Genomic DNA, 16,758 nt, shown 5'->3' on the forward strand with positions numbered 1-16,758 from the left:
TCACTGACCAGATGTAAGCTAGGAGTATTACACATAGTGTGTCTTTAATATTAAATCATACAAACATTGTTCTGTGTATCTTAAACATCTGTCAAATTAAAAGTTATGTTTCCTAAAGTAAATCTAAGCATCCCCTTTTTATTTTTTCTAAGATTCAAATTTTGTCTTAGATACATGTAACATATATATACATATTGATTTCTAGTTCTTAATATGTACAGAATACTGTACATATTGTACAGTACAGTACAGAATACTGTACATATTGTACAGTACAGTACAGAATACTGTACTATACTGTACAGAATACTGTATATAATACTGTACTATACTGTACAGAATACTGTACATATTGATTTCTAGTTCTTAATAATGTGAAAGTATAGGGCTAACCAATGACTACCAGGCTCTCAGAAAGTTCTTGGATGTAAAAAAAAATTAGTTAGATGGTTATGGTAAACTGTATATTACATAATAGGGGAAGAGGAGAGATTAGAGAAAGATCAGAAGCTTTGAAACTATAGAAATTTTAGTGATTTTGAAGTTTCTTTATAATGTTAGGGAATATGGACTCCATGAAGTAACACAAAGCCAAAAGAATAGAGGTATATTTCCCATCAAATGGAGTAAAAGTAATACAGATAATGTAAAAAATATAGCCAAGATCCTAAAAACTCAGAAAGACAAAATCAATGTGAAAGAAGGTAGTGACTTCTGTGCACCTCATTATCTTCTCATAGTGCATTAAGTCCCAGCTGCTTACAGACATTCTCACAAAAAGAGTTATTTTTTCTCAGTAGGCTTCACTATAAATGTCCATCCAGTCTATGGGTTAAATGCTCGCCTCTAAACCACTCATCCCAATTTTGTTGATTGTGGTCCTATAGAGTGGGCTATGAGTTGAAAACTACATCTGTTTCTGTCTTTTCAGCAGGAGCATCATCCAGACTATTCCCCTAAAAATGGGCTAAGGGAAGACTTTGCATTAGGATTTTAAATAACACTGTAAAGCATTATTAAGCATTAATAATGTAGTAGTTTGTTCATCTTAGAAATGCTTATGAATGTGAACCTCTTCTCAGATTTGAGAAGAAAAAAATATGAGAATAAAAGAGTAAAAACTTTTACTTTTAATTATATCCTCCTTAGTGAAATATTAAAAGTAAGTATCCTCTCATTGTGACATTAATTTTATCTTCATTTTCTCCAACTTTTCCTCATAAACTTAATATTATACATTTGGCTTGACAAAATATTTTGTACCATCACTGTGGCAAAGTTTAAATATAGCAGAAATAAACCTACTGATTAGATTTCAGAACACATAACAGTCTCTTTTAGACCTATGTTCTTCATACTATAATGATACAGTTCTTATGATTCCTTATTTTCATTATCCAGATAGACAAGAAGAGACAAACAAAAACCTTCCTAAGAGTTCACAGGAGGCCGGGCGCGGTGGCTCATGCCTGTAATCCCAACACTTTGGGAGGCCGAGGCAGGTGGATTACAAAGTCAGGAGATCGAGACCATCCTGACTAACATGGTGAAACCCTGTCTCTACTAAAAATACAAAAAAATTAGGCGGGCGTGGTGGCCAATAAGAAATAAAATGCATATAAGTGTACAATGGATATCTAATCTCTTATTCTGAAAGTTTATTTATGTTGAATGTTTTTATGTATCTAATCATATAACCTGTGATTACTGTTTGTTTCTTCTTATCTAATTCTGAATTTTATTTCATTTTTTTCAGTGAGATTTTGCATTTATCTATTTTAACAGCTGTATTTCTTAGCTGATAGAAGACCTGATGCTTACTGGATCTATGTAGATTTGAGAAGTAAGAGAATATTTAGTTGAATATTTGGCTTTAACTTGTGAACTAAGTAACACAGAATTAGAGAAAGTTTAGTTGCCATTGTGGCTGCTGCTCACCCTGTTGTTCCAGTGGATCCAAACAGGCTTAATGTTTCAGGATCAGGACCCTGGTTGGAGCCTATGGAATTCTTCAATCAGAGAAGCATCTAGCTGATCTCTAGTTTGTGGAACAGGCTGTACTAAGAACAATTATTCTTTTTTTTCCTTCTAGACAGACTTTCATTCATGTTGATCAGGCTGGAGTGCAATGGCATGATCTCCGCTCAGCGCAACTCCTGCCTCCCAGGTTCAAGTGATTCTCCTGCCTCAGCCTCTCGAGTTGCTGGGATTACAGGCATGCGCCACCACGCCTGGCTAATTTTGTATTTTTAGTAGAGATGGTGTTTCTCCATGTTGGTCAGGCTGATCTCGAACTCCTAACCTCAGGTGATCCACTTGCCTGGGCCTCCCGAAGTGCTGGGATTACAGGCGTGAGCCACCATGCCTGGCCTAGAGCCATTATTCTTATGAGAAATAGTCTTAGCTTCCCAGAGTTTTGAAGAAGAACCCCTTTAGCGAATGGAAATGGTATAAATGAGATAGGATTCACTATACGTCCTAAAGCTACTAATGTTTCTTACATGTCTACAGGCTCATGGAGAGATTATATTAAGTGGATAACTCCAGAAATCAAATCCAAAACCTATCTATAGTTTCTTTTTGCTCACTGATTGGCTTCATCTGGAAGTGGAAGGCTAAACCATTTCATTCACACAATCAAAAATGGAACTAAAGAAGTACCTGAGTTACAAATCTGTAATGATTTATGAAAAATGGATGACCACATGGCAACAAGATAAGGACAATTAAAAAATGGTTAGTAGGTTCCTCAAAAAGGGTTCTGGGGAAGAATGATGTACATATACAAATTTCAGAATAAGCATTGAATGAGACCATATTTGTTTTCTATGTGAATGGTCACTGGTTTGGCTGTGTACCCACCCAAATTTCAACTTGAACGGTAGTTCCTATAATCCTCAAATGTCCTGGGAGGGACTCAGTGGGAGGTAATTGAATCATGGAGACGGTTACATCCTTGCTGTTCTCATAATAGTGAGTTCTCACAAGATCTGATGGTTTTATAAGGAGATCATTTTGAGATATGTTTCATGAATATCAAGTTTGAGAGTTTTTAACATGAAGGGATGTTGAATTTTATTGAAGGTCTTTTCTGCCTCTATTGAGGTAATCATATGGTTTTTGTCTTTGGTTCTGCTTATGTGATGAATTACGTTTATGAATTTGTGTACATTGAACCAGCCTTGCATCTCAGTGATGAAGCCAACTTGATCGTTGTAGATAAGCTTTTTGATGTGCTGCTGGATTCAATTGCCAGTATTCTATCGAGGATTTTTACATCAATGTTCATCAAGGATATTGGACTGCAGTTTTCTTTCTTTGTTGTATCTCTGTCAGGTTCTGGTATCAGGATGATGCTGGCCTCAAAAAATCTTAGGGAATAATTCATCATTTTCAATTGTTTGGAATAGTTTCAGAAGAAATTATACCAGCTCTTCTTTGTACCTCTGGTAGAATTCAGCTGTAATTCTTTCTGGTACTGTGCTTTTTTTGGTTGGTAGGCTATTTATTACTGCCTGAAGTTCGAAACACATTATTGGTCTATTCAGAGATTCAACTTCTTCCTGGTTCAGCCTTGGGAGGGCGCATGTGTCCAGCAATTTATCCATTTGTTCTATATTTTCTAGTTTATTTGCATAGAGGTGTTTATAGTATTCTCTGATGGTTGTTTGCATTTCTGTGGGGTCAGTAGTGACATCCCCTTTATCATTTTTCACTGTATCTATTTAATTAATCTCTCTTTTCTTCTGTATTAGTCTAGTTAGCAGTGTATGTTTTCTATTGATTATTTTTTTAAAAAACAAAACAGCTCCTGGATTTGTTGATTTTTTGAAGGGTTTTTCGTGTCTCTACGTCCTTCAATTCCACTCTGATCTTGGTTATTTCTTGTCTTCTGCTAGTTTTGGGGTTTGTGTGCTCTTGGTTCCCTAGTTCTTTTAGTTGTGATATTAGGGTGTTGATTTAAGATCTTTCTAGCTTTTCAATGTGGGCATTTACTGCTATAAACTTCCCCTTAACAATGCTTTAACTGCATCCAAGAGATTCTGGCATGTTGTTTCTTTGTTCTCCTTGGTTTCAAGGAACATCTTGATTTCTCCCTTAATTTCATTATTTGCACAGGAGACATTCAGGAGTAGGTTGTTCAATTTCCATGTAGTTGTGTGGTTTTGAGTGAATTTCTTAATATTGAGTTTGATTGGACTGTGGTCTGAGAGACTGTTACGATTTCAGGTTTTTTTGCATTTACTGAGGAGTATTTTACTTCCAATTATGTGATCGATATTAGGTTAAGTGCCATGTGGCACCAAGAAGAATGTATATTCTGTTGTTTTTGGGTGGGGAGTTCTGCAGATATCTATCAGGTCAACTTGACCCAGAGCTGAGTTCCAGTCCTGAATATCTTTGTTAATTTTCTGTCTCAATTATCTCTCTAATATTGACAGTGGGGTGTTAAGTCTTCCACTATTACTGTGTGGCAGTCTTTCTTACGGTTGCATTGTGAGGTTCTTATGTTGTGTTTCTCAGCTCCGTTTGGTCATGCATGTTCCTCTCTAAACTGTTTATTCTGGTTAACAGCTCCTGTAATGTTTTATCATGGTTCTTAGCTTCTTTGCATTGGGATAGAACATGCTCTTTTAGCTCAGCAAAGTTTGTTATAACCCACCTTCTGAAGCCTACTTCTGTCAATTCATCCTTCTCAGCCTCTGCCCAGTTCTATGCCCTTGCTGGAGAGATGTTGCCATCATTTGGAGGAGAAGAGGCACTCTGGCTTTTTGAGTTTTCAGCCTTTTTTGTTGTTGTTGCTAATTCTTTCCTATCCTCGTGAGTTTATCTAGTTTTGGTCTTTGGAAGGTTTTTTGAGGGGACTTTTTGTTGATGCTGTTGTTGTTGTTGCCTTCTGTTTGTTTGTCTTTCAACAGTCAGGCCCCTTTTCTGTAGGGCTACTCCAGACCCTATTCACTTGGATCCCTCCCGCTCTTGGAGGTGTTACCAGTGGAGGTTGCAGAACAGCAAAAATGGCTACCTCTGCCTTTTTCTGGGAGCTCCATTCCAGAGAGACACTGACCTGATGCCAGTGGGAACACTCTTTTATAAGGTGTCTTATGACCCCCATTGTGGATGTCTCACTTAGTAAGGAGGCACAAGATCAGGGACCTGTTTAATGAAGCACTCCGATTGCCCCTTGGCAGAGGGGATGAACTGCACTAGGGGAAATCCCATTAAATCAGACTGCCTGGATTCCTAAGAGCCAGCAGGGGAAAAGATTAAGTCCACTGATCGATGGAAACTGTGGCCACCCCTTCTCCCAGGGGTTCGGTCCCAGGGAGATCAGAGTTCTGCCCATAAACCCCTCTTTGGAGCTGCTAAAATTCCCACAGGAAGGTCCCGCCTGCTGAGGAGGAATAGGTCAGTGTCTGATCTAAAGAGTCAGCCTGGGTCCGGCATGGTCGCTTATGCTTGTAATCCCAGCACTTTTGGAGGCCGAGGTGGGCTGATCACTTGAGGACAGGAGTTCAAGACCAGCCTGGCTAACATGATGAAACCCCGTCTCTACTAAAAATACAAAAAAAAATAGCCAGGTGTGGTGGCGGGTGACTGTAATCCCAGCTTCCTGGGAAGCTGAGGCAGGAGAATCTGTTGAACCCAGGAGGCAGAGGTTGCAGTCAGCCGAGTCACGTCATTGCAATCCAGCTTGGGCAACAAGAGTAAAACTCTGTCTAATTATCATCATCATCATCATCATCATCATCAGCCTGGCCATCATCTGCCACAGCTGCTGTGCTGTGCTGTGGGTAATTCCTCCTAAGTCCAAACCACCCAGTCTCCCCAGCGCCAGCAGCAGAAAAATAGCGGACTGGAACTGCACTGATAGCTGTTCCCTCTACCCCCAGGAATTGAGTCATCTTAGGCAGCAGGCAGCAGCAGTGATGATGGCTGCCCCTCTCCCCAGGTACTCGGTAGTCTTAGGCAATCTCCAGCCAAGAGGCTGCTGAGAATCTGCACAGCACTGTGCTTTGGACTCAAGGCCCTGGCGGCATGGGCTCGTGAGGGGGATCTCCTGATCTGCGGGTTGCAGAGATCCACGGAAAAAGCATAGTTTCCTGGGTGGGGTAGCACAAGCACTCATTGCCTCCCCTGGGTGAGGGTGGGATCTAAGCACTATTAATTGTGGATTTATTGAATTCCCCATTCACTTTTATGGTATCACACATGATATCATTTTTGAATTAACAATTTACTTTTTAATAACAACAACATTAATTATGGAGTGGATTGTGTCTAAGGATGTGTTTTACCATAGTTTTCTCAGCCAGAATAAACTGTTTTCATGTAAAGTTAGAGTGAACTTGTGAAGTCTTAGCAACACCTCTCTACAAACAGTGAGTATATTGTACTGTGGTATGTGATACATGCAAGTATCTGTTTGTATGGACTGTGGTAATCAACTATTCTGGGTTAGAACATGTTTTCTCTAGGCCATATTTGTTTCTATTTTTCCCCTGGCCACACATATTTTTCTGGTGTTCAGGATTTTAAGTGGAATTTCCTAATGATCCACCAACACATTTTTGTTTTCCATTACTACAAGTTTGTACTCTTCCTGTGCAGAAGTGAAATTCACCCAGAGAACTTGACCCTGGTTCTATGCAGTCACCATTCCATTTTGGATGCCTATGTCATTGAACCAAAAAGGAAAGAAAATGTTGATTGCACTTTGTGAGACACTTAATTCTTATTATCAAGAAGTCAGGTATTAGGGTTCTCTAGAGAAACAGAACTAATTCCATGACCCTCCATATCTGTGGATTCTGCCTGAATGGATTGAACTAAAAATGTATATTTTTAAAATGGTGTCTGTATTGCACATGCAGTTTTTTCATTATTCCCTAAACAATATAGTATAAGAACAATTCACATAAAATTTACCTTGTACTAGATAACATAAGTAATCTAGAAATTATTTAAAGTATACATCAGGATGTGCATATGTTGTCTGCAAATAATACACTATTTTATATCAAAGACTTGAGCATCTGTGGATTTTGGTGTCTGTGGGAGGTCCTGAAATTCATTCCCATTAATATCAAGGAACAACTGTATTCATCTGAGAATACAGCTTATTATAGACTCACACCTCCTATGGATGCAAAAGCCAAGAAGTCCCACAATCTTCCATCTGCAACCTAGAGAACCAAGAAAGCTGGAGGTGTACTTCAGAGTCCAAAGAGAATCAGAGGAGCAATGATCTAAGTCTGGTCTGAGTCCATATGCCTGAGAACCAGCAGAGATGGTGTCCAAGACAAGAGGAAGAAGGATGTCCCAACTTAAGCGGAGAGAGAAAAAGTAAGTTTATTCTGCTTTTGTTCTATTCAGATCGTCAATGAATTAAAAGATGCCTGCCCACATTGGTGAAGGCAGATATTCTTTGCTCAGCCTACTAGTTCAAATGTAAATCTCTTCCAGAAGCTCTCTCAAGACACATTCAGAAATGTTTTGCTGGCTAGCTGGACATCTCTTAGCCAAATCAGTGTGACAAAATTAACCATCATAAGTAGGTAGAGAGGAGTGTGTTTGGAGCACATGGGATTCTCAGGTGAATTGTTCAATTCTTTCATAACTTGTAGTCAGAGAAAAAGCAGAAACACTGATAGCTCAGAGTAGTAGGTAATAAAATTTCAGGTGCTGAAATGCCATCTAAGGGAAAAGGCAACACAGAATATGTGGAATAAAATATTATAATACAAATATCAACAACAGCCTTGTGAACTGAAATGACTTTAGTAACTGAATATATTCTCCCTTTCTTTCAAATGTATCTATATTTATAGCTATAGCTATATTCCCCTGTGACTTTCCCTTAATGCAGTGCCTATGAATATTTTCTTTTTTGTCATATTATGAATATAGATATTGCTATTACTTTCCCTTAATACTTTGTATATGGTGAATTTCTTATAGTTGACTATTAATAGTTTTTGGTTACAGAAAGCCAAGGAGGAATTTTGGCCAAATAAGCAGAGAATGGTTATAACTTTGAGATAGATACTATAACTGACGGTGCATGGGTTTTCCCTTTTGGCTTCATCTCATAGTAAAGGTGGACATTTATTACACATAGAAAGCAATGAATAGAATTTGAGTAAAGTGATATAGTGTGATGAATATGTGGATTGACAGTAACAAACTTTGTATTTCTATGGTTGGAAAGCTAAATATTCCATTTCTTAGACACCTTTAAAGCTAAAGTTCTGAATTAAAATTTGGTATATTTTAAAATGAGGCAGATCCATATTTCCAGAATATTATGGGTAGTTAAAGTGGCTGTGACAGAAACTAGTGTTGGCAGAAATTGGACTCAATGTCTTAATGTCTAATTACCAGCCTCATGCTCCAAGAAAATGATGGCTGTGGAATCACTGTTACAAGAGACAAAAACTGCAAACTGAACTCTGGGTGACAGAAGTAGCATCCTGGTTTCTTCATGCTAGCTGTGGTCTTGTGAAATTAAAACCAAAACTTAGTGGTGCCTACATAACATTAACTTCACTAGCCCAGCCAATAATTGTGTAATCAGCTACCTGGTCTTTCTGTCTTGCACAGAATACGAATCGATTTTGTTTAATATTGCACTTCTCTTGTTATATCACTCACACATACACACACACACACGCGCACACACACACACACACTGTGTTCAGAACTTCTTTGGAATTTATATGTAATATTTTAAAATATGTCTTGCATATATTTTTTGAGCATACTGATACTAATATAATATTCCCTGTAGACATCAAGAAAGGCTAATTATGCTGTAATTAAAAATAATCATAACATCCAGCTCTAGCCAAAATGCAGTAGCAGGGACAAGATTAACTGTTCTGTATGAAACAACTAAAAGTCTGGTCAAAATACATGAAACAATGGCTCTCAAGACATAAGACATCAGGCAATGAAGGATAACAATTGCTGTGAAATGGGAAGTGAAATGAGTCCTACTGTTTCCCCAGTTTACTGCCTGAAGACATTTTCAGCCTTTGGCTCAGGGGACAGGAAGCAGGAATCCAAGTGGAGCCAGAAAGTATCCCATAGTTAAGGAAACAGAGACAGACATCTGGGCAGAATAAGGTGACCAAAATTTCCAGGAAAGACTAGGAAATAGGCTACTTACCAAGAGAACTCCAAAGAGCTTTAAAGTGTACCTTCAAGTATTCATTTGAAAGTTGATTAGTGCATGGCACGGAAGGAAACTACCCAAAGACATGGAAAGGATCACAGAGATAATTAGGGGAAATAATCTATGGAGCTTACAAAGTGCCAAAGACATTGCCTGTTATCGCTCACTAGAGTGGGAGTTATTCATGAGGGAGCAAGTACAGTATTCAGACTATCTTGCCTCCATCGTTAGGAAAAATTAACCCTAGACGATGCTCTTCTGCTTTTGCCTAGCACAATATTAAAACCAGATTGGAAAGAAGCAAACAATTTAAGATTTAAAGACATTCCAGAAAAAAGCTCAAGAATATCAACAAGAATAAAAAATTATCTGCTACCCAATAAAATAAAATTCAATGTCTTGTATCTAATTATCATGTATGATTTGACATCAGAAGGTAACATTCACAGTGTCTGTCATACTCATATACAAGGAAGACAAGAAAATTGTTGTGGGTGGAGAATATGTTCTTTATGGTAATAATAGTTTCATGAGTGTATACATATATCAAAACTTATCAAATTGTACACTTCTAATACATACAGTTGTGTTAATTATATATCAATAAAGGAAATGGATGGAGTTGGAGGCCATTATTCTTAGCAAACTAACACAGGAACAGAAAACCAATTACTGCATGTTCTTATATAAGTGGGAGCTAAATGATGAGAACACATGAATATAGAGAGAGGAACAACACACACTGGGTCCTTTTGGATAGTGGAGGGTGGGAGGAGGGAGAGGATCAGGAATAAAAACTGAGTACTAGGCTTAACACCTGGATGATGAAATAATCTGTACAACAAACCCCATAACACAAGTTTATCTATGTAACAAACCTGCATTTGTACCCCTGAACTCATAAGTTAAAAAAAAGAAACTTGAGAGTGTTTACCTCACCCCAAAGCAACTGAGATTTTGAGCAAAAGTGTGTATTTCTGCTATGTTCCTTGGTATAAAAGTGGTTCTGTAAACTTATTTGAAATAAATTCATAGAACACTTTATTTCTAAAAAAAACGAAGACTTAGATTTTTTAAATCTTAAAACTTTACTTTTTTTAAAACAACAAAAATTAGGTCTTGAATGAGATACGGGTCTACTACTTGTCTGCAGAAAGAAAAGTGATGCAACTGTCCATGCCATTATGCCTGAAAATGTTTACAACAGTTGTCCTTAAAGCAGGGATGGGTTACCAGGATGGGTCATGAAGCACTGAAACATTCCATCCAACTGAGCTTTTATCATATAGAGAATCTTATTACCAGAGTAAAGAGTAAAGAGAAAATACTGTGCCGCATGAGACATTTTTGTCGTATTTCATTGGCTGAAACAAGTCATATGCCAGAGCTATCTTTAACAGGAAGAGGAAATGAGTAATTGTAAAGATCACTAGTATCTACTAGAGACCATTAAAAGCCTAATTCACCCTCTAGTTGGTAATAAAATGCACTCAAACTCTTTCAGAAGTGACTCAAGAATTCACATAGTTATATCATCATTCCTTTTGGGTGATGCGTTGTAATTATCATGTTGGAAAATGAAGTATTTTTATATTCTATCTACATTGTAGATTTATCTACATTATAGGTTAAGCCAATTGTACCATGTGGTTTCTTTTTAATCTGGATGTTTAGAAATGAAATGGAGAGTTATCTACCCACTGATACATCCCATTTACCATAGAAACTGGCACAGCATAATTCCAGACATATCAGTCCTCGGTCCATAGAAGTACTGTAATCCTGTTGAGTACAGAATGTTCTTTATTAGCATGGTGTGAAGTCTACAGTTAAGGCCTACAATTTACATATTGTCATGACAGTAGAAGCTGGGAGGTCTTCAAATGACCTGTTTGCAACTCCTCTCTTCCACTCTACTCCAATGAATGAGATCCGCTGACCAAGAACACTCCAGATACAGGGACTATTACAACGTAGTACCCTTCAGTTGCCTCCCAGCCTACACAGTTATTCAAACAAGCCAATCACATCCTCCTGTGGGAGCCACGGGTAACTTCAACCTCTTGTCACTACAAAAGCTCTTCTCAAAGACCGTGTTTGCTCACTTTGTTTCTGAGTGAAAACCTCATGTGACCTACATGAGGTGGTGTTCTCTTCCTCTACGATGTGAGTATGTGTGATTGACCAATTACTGTTTATCTCTTGTGCCCAGTGTTGGGCCTGATGTGTTTGGCTACTCCCATAACCCTAGTGGACAATCAAAACAGTTAGTTTCCAAAGATCGTCCTTTAAAGAAGCTTCTGTCCATTTTTCTCTGTGATCTTCAGTTGCTTAATCTCTGCATGACTGTTGGAATGCATGATACCTTTCCATGACATTTTGCCCACTTCTGAGGTAGTCCCCAGGTATTCACTGAATTTGTGAACTCAGTCACTTTTTGTCATCAATGGTTTCAAACTAGTTATTATTGTCTTGAACCTCTATTTTTCTTGACAAACTTATGGAAAACCAAGTGACACATACTATCAAAATTTTCTTTTCTGACCTCTTTTCCAAACTTAAAAGTTAATTAGGTATCTAATATGTCTTCCAAGTGATTGTAGGTAGCATTTTATCAAGTATTTCAGCACTAAGATCTGAGTTATTTTATTTTATACTCAATCAATATGTTGCATGAATTACCTATCATCTTTAATACTCTTCTATTAAGATATTACCCTGTTTCTGTCTGTATTATTTCCATGTGAGTATGATATCTACTAGAATATAACTTTTACCACCAGCCTTCCCAATGCTATTTACCCTTTTGCTTTTTTCTTAAATGTAATAGCTATAGAGTCAGAAAATAAGTGTCTCAGTCAGTTTGGGATGCTATAACAAAATACCATAGACTGGATGGTTATAAACAATACAAATTTATAGCTCACATTCCAGAGGCTAAAAGCCTAAGATCAGAATGCCAGCGTGGTCAGTTTCTGGTGAAGTCCTTCTTCCAGGTTGCAGACTGCCAACTTACTGTATCCTCATATATATATATATATAAAGGCAAAAGAAAGAGCTGGGAGTCCCTTTAATAAGATATTTTCTAAATTTCATTTATAAGGGCTCCACTTCCATGACCTAATTATCTCCCAAACACTGCCCTAATAACATCACACTGGGGTTAGGATATGAACATTTGAATTTGGTAGAGGGGGAACATAAACAGTCCAAAGCAGTGGGTGAATACTATATAGATTGAACCTGCTCAGTAGTGAAATGAGGACTTAATTTTCTGGTTGAATACACTCTGAATCAAATATTAGATATATTATCTTATTTCCACTAGAGAAATATATATTTTTAATTTTATTAAACATGGGTATGTTCTCTTTCTCAGCCCCTTTTACTCATGATATATATATATTTTATATAAATGTCTATAATATATTATATGTATATATGTATATAAAATGATATCCATTATAATATAATGGATATATAATATATAATTAATATTATATACATGTATTTACTGATTCTAACAATAATGTTTCTGTCACACCTAATCTTAATTCTTGTGTGTGTGTGTGTTTTTTTTTTTTTTTTTTTTCTCCTTTGGGACTCTTTATGCAGCAGAACTCTGGAAAATACAGCTGCAAGGACTATAAGAAGTAATTTTGAGTAAGTTTCCACATAGAACAAGAATAATGGCTAAAGTCATCAAGCTTCAGTAATCCTATGCACTTCACTACTGTACTTTAAAATATTTTTCTGTTTCATTTAGACAGAGCTAATGATGGATTCACTGCCTAATATGTTGAATGTGATTTCGTAAAAGCACCAAAAAAAGATAAAGCCATGGACTTAGAGTAACGTGGAGTTCTGTTTACATCAATCTTTTAGAATGTTATCAGCCATTCATTAAATTGTAAGAAAATAAACTTTATTTTCAGGGTTTTATAGATTCTTTACACTCAAAAGAAATGTGATATAAATTATAAATTAGAATCTCTAAATTGTACTTATTGCTTCATTGAAACAGGGTTCCACATACAATGTACCAGATCAAAGTGATATAACATTAAAGACTATTGTTAGACGTTTTCTGTAAGATCAAAGAAGGGATGATTTCAAATTCTGATAAAGAAACTTTTCTAATCCCCTTAGGATATCATGTCAAGTTTTAGGTTAGAAGAAGAAGAAAATTAATACTGATTAATATTGGTCTTGAATTGGTAGGAGATTACCAAGTCATAAGCCATCAAAATCAAATTATACAAGAAAAGATAAAATTGCAAGTCGATATTACAAATTTGGGAATATTAAAAAAAAAAAAATCTTTGGCTGGGTTTGGTAGCTAATGCCTGTAGTCCCAGCACTTTGGGAGGCTGAGGCGGGTGAATCACGAGGTCAGGAGATCGAGACCATCTTGGCTAACACAGTGAAACCCCGTCTCTACTAAAAATACAAAAACAAAATTAGCCGGGCATGGTGGTGGGCACCTGTAGTCCCAGCTACTTGGGAGACTGAGGCAAGAGAATGGCGTGAACCCGGGAGGTGGAGCTTGCAGTGAGCCGAGATCGCACCACTGCACTCCAGCCTGGGTGACAGAGCGAGACTGTCTCAAAACAAACAAACAAACAAACAAAAACTCCATGTGAATTGATGGAATTTTAAACAAAATAATATTAAAACAATTTTATAAACATAGAGTATATAAATTTTCGAGGAATTGTGCAATAACTGTAAGGAATTGTAAGTTTAAAAAATAATCAATTAAAGAAGTAAGTTCTAGAATCTGTAATTACAGATTTTTAAATGATCAAATATTTAAATTGCTACATGGATACATACAGCTTCTTTCAAAGTTTTTTTTTATATTCTGGAAACTAAGAATCCTAAAAAAATTAATTTTAGCTTATAGTATAAGAAAAAAATAGCCATATTATTTCCCAAGTCACTAGCTCCATGTTCTGCCCATTTGAGGAATATTAGGTAATATGTATTAGTGGCTGTCCAGTTACAATATCATGGATTTTGACTAATATAAAATATAACTTAGCAGAAAAGTAAGAGGAGATGAACTTCAAACTTTTGGATAATTTTGACATTTTGTAATTAGTTAGCAAAATAGACTATTTCATTTATTTCTAAAATCATTGGCAAGGGCAGAAGTAATTATACCATAATTATTAGCTGTAAAGATTAATCTCATGTCCTTTTAGAGCTGCTGCTTCAAAATGTCATCCCATAAAATATCGCACTGGGCTCTGGCTACTTAAATTTAACTTTGTATTTGGGTTTTGATTTCTTAGGCCATTCATAATCACTGAAAAATAAGTTAAATTGTATGTTTAAGAAATTTTTTTTATTGAAATGTCACATGCGTGCAGAAATATGAACATAGCATAAAGTGTACACTGGCGTGTACAGCAATTTATTCCTTCTACTGTTAATGCTTTGTGGTTTTCCATTTTAGGCTGTTATAAATAGTGTCGTTATGAACATTCTTGAACATGTCATTTGGTGAATATAAATACACTTTTCAGGCAGAAATATGTCTATAATCAGTGAACATATATACACATCTTAGAAAGATATCTACTAGGTAATTACTGAGTCATAAAATATCAGTATATTCAACTTTAGTTAATACCATCAAAGAATTTTATAAACAGTGTAAAACTAATTTGCATACACAAAAGTAGTGAAAAATGGCCTGCTGGCTCAACACTCTCATCAATATTTGGTTGCCGTTTTTTTTTTTCATTTTTATGTGGATGTAGTATATTAACTTTCGATTTCCTGATAACTAATATAATTGAAAATATAAACACACACAGACACTCCTCTTTGATTTCCTCAGTTTTGATAGATTTATTTTCTATTTGATTGCCTGCTTTATTGATTAAAGTTCAGTTGTCCATATATTCTGTATTGGAGAAACATGTGAAGATCTGTATCTCAAATAACTGCTTCAACTTTGTGGCTTTCATTTTTGCTATTTTAAGGATATATTTTGATAATCGAAAGATATTAATTTTTTATAAAGTGCTTAACTTTAATGTGATCTAATTAATAATTTTTCTTTACAGTAAACGCTATTTTGTGCCCTTTTATAAAAATACCCACCTGTTTATAAAAATAGTTTTGTAAGTTTCCTTCTAAAAAGTTCATTAATTTTTACTGCTTGCATCTATATCTATAATCTATCTAGAATAGATATATGCATATTTCTTTTTCAAGGAAGTCAGGATTTATATTTTCTTTTTCTTTTTCTTTTCTTTTCTTTTTTTTTTTTTTTTGAGACCGAGTCTCACTCTGTCGCCCAGGCTGGAGTGCAGTGGCGTGATCTCGGCTCACTGCAAGCTCCGCTTCCCGGGTTCACACCATTCTCCTGCCTCAGCCTCCCTAGTAGCTGGGACTATAGGCGCCCACTACCATGCCCTGCTAATTTTTTGACTTTTAGTAGAGACAGGGTTTCACCGTGTTAGCCAGGATGGTCTTGATCTCCTGACCTCGTGATCCACCCGCCTCGGCCTCCCAAAGTGCTGGTATTACAGGCATGAGCCACTGCGCCTGGCCAGGATTTATATTTTCTAAGTGCACATACAGTTAGGCTATTTCAAGTTGTTTTAAAGACACTAGTTTTCAATGTGTTGTTCAAATTTTTATAAATCAAGTCATCTAATATGTGAGAGTCTGTTTTCTGGATGCTGGGTTTGGTTCCACTTGTCTACATGTCTATCCTTGCGCCAATATCATACGAAAATTATTACATTTCTATGATAGTCTTGTTAATGTACATACTCCACCTCTGTTTTATCTTTTTTAAAATCTATTTAAAATTCTTTACTATTTTAATTTTTGTATCAATTATAATAATCTTACCCATTAACACACACATATAAGACAACCTATCAAAACTCTGGTGGTAATTTGTTTGGAAAGTCATTGATGAAATTGGGAAAAAACTGATGTCTTCCAAATATTAAGCATTCAAATTGAGTATCCACTTATTTATATCTTCTTTAATAAATCAAAATAATATTTCATAGTTTTTAAAATAGAGTATTTGCACATCTTTTTTGTTTGTTTTTATCTCAGGTTTTTTGCTGAATTTTAATGCTGTTATAATCAGAATCAACTTATAATTATTTTCCAATTATTTGATTGTGTACAGCTACAGAGGAGTTCGATTACTGACATTGTATCCAGTGACTTTGCTAAATTACCTATTATTAAGGGAGTACCTGCATATTTTTTAAATTTTCTAAATATCTCAATCATGTCTGCATCCAAGAACCCTATATCTGGTAAAACTATCCTTCAAAGATGAGGGAGAAATTAGGACCTTCCTAGATAAACAAAAGCTAAGGGAGTTCATTACTGCTAGACCTGCCCACCAAGAAATGCTAAAGGAAGTCATTGCAAACATGGGGGAAGGTGCCACAAAATTGGCCAATACGCTCCATTCACTTCAATGAGCAGAAGCAGCCATCAGTGATTAGAGCACTCATGCCTGATATTCACAGGACAGGATGCTTTTTGCTTAACTTGGCCCCTCCAAGCTGTGTTTAAGCTGCTCCTGGAACATATAC

This window comes from Pongo abelii, chromosome 1 (genome assembly GCF_028885655.2).
Source record: "Pongo abelii isolate AG06213 chromosome 1, NHGRI_mPonAbe1-v2.0_pri, whole genome shotgun sequence".
In the NCBI taxonomy this organism is placed as follows: Eukaryota; Metazoa; Chordata; class Mammalia; order Primates; family Hominidae; genus Pongo; species Pongo abelii.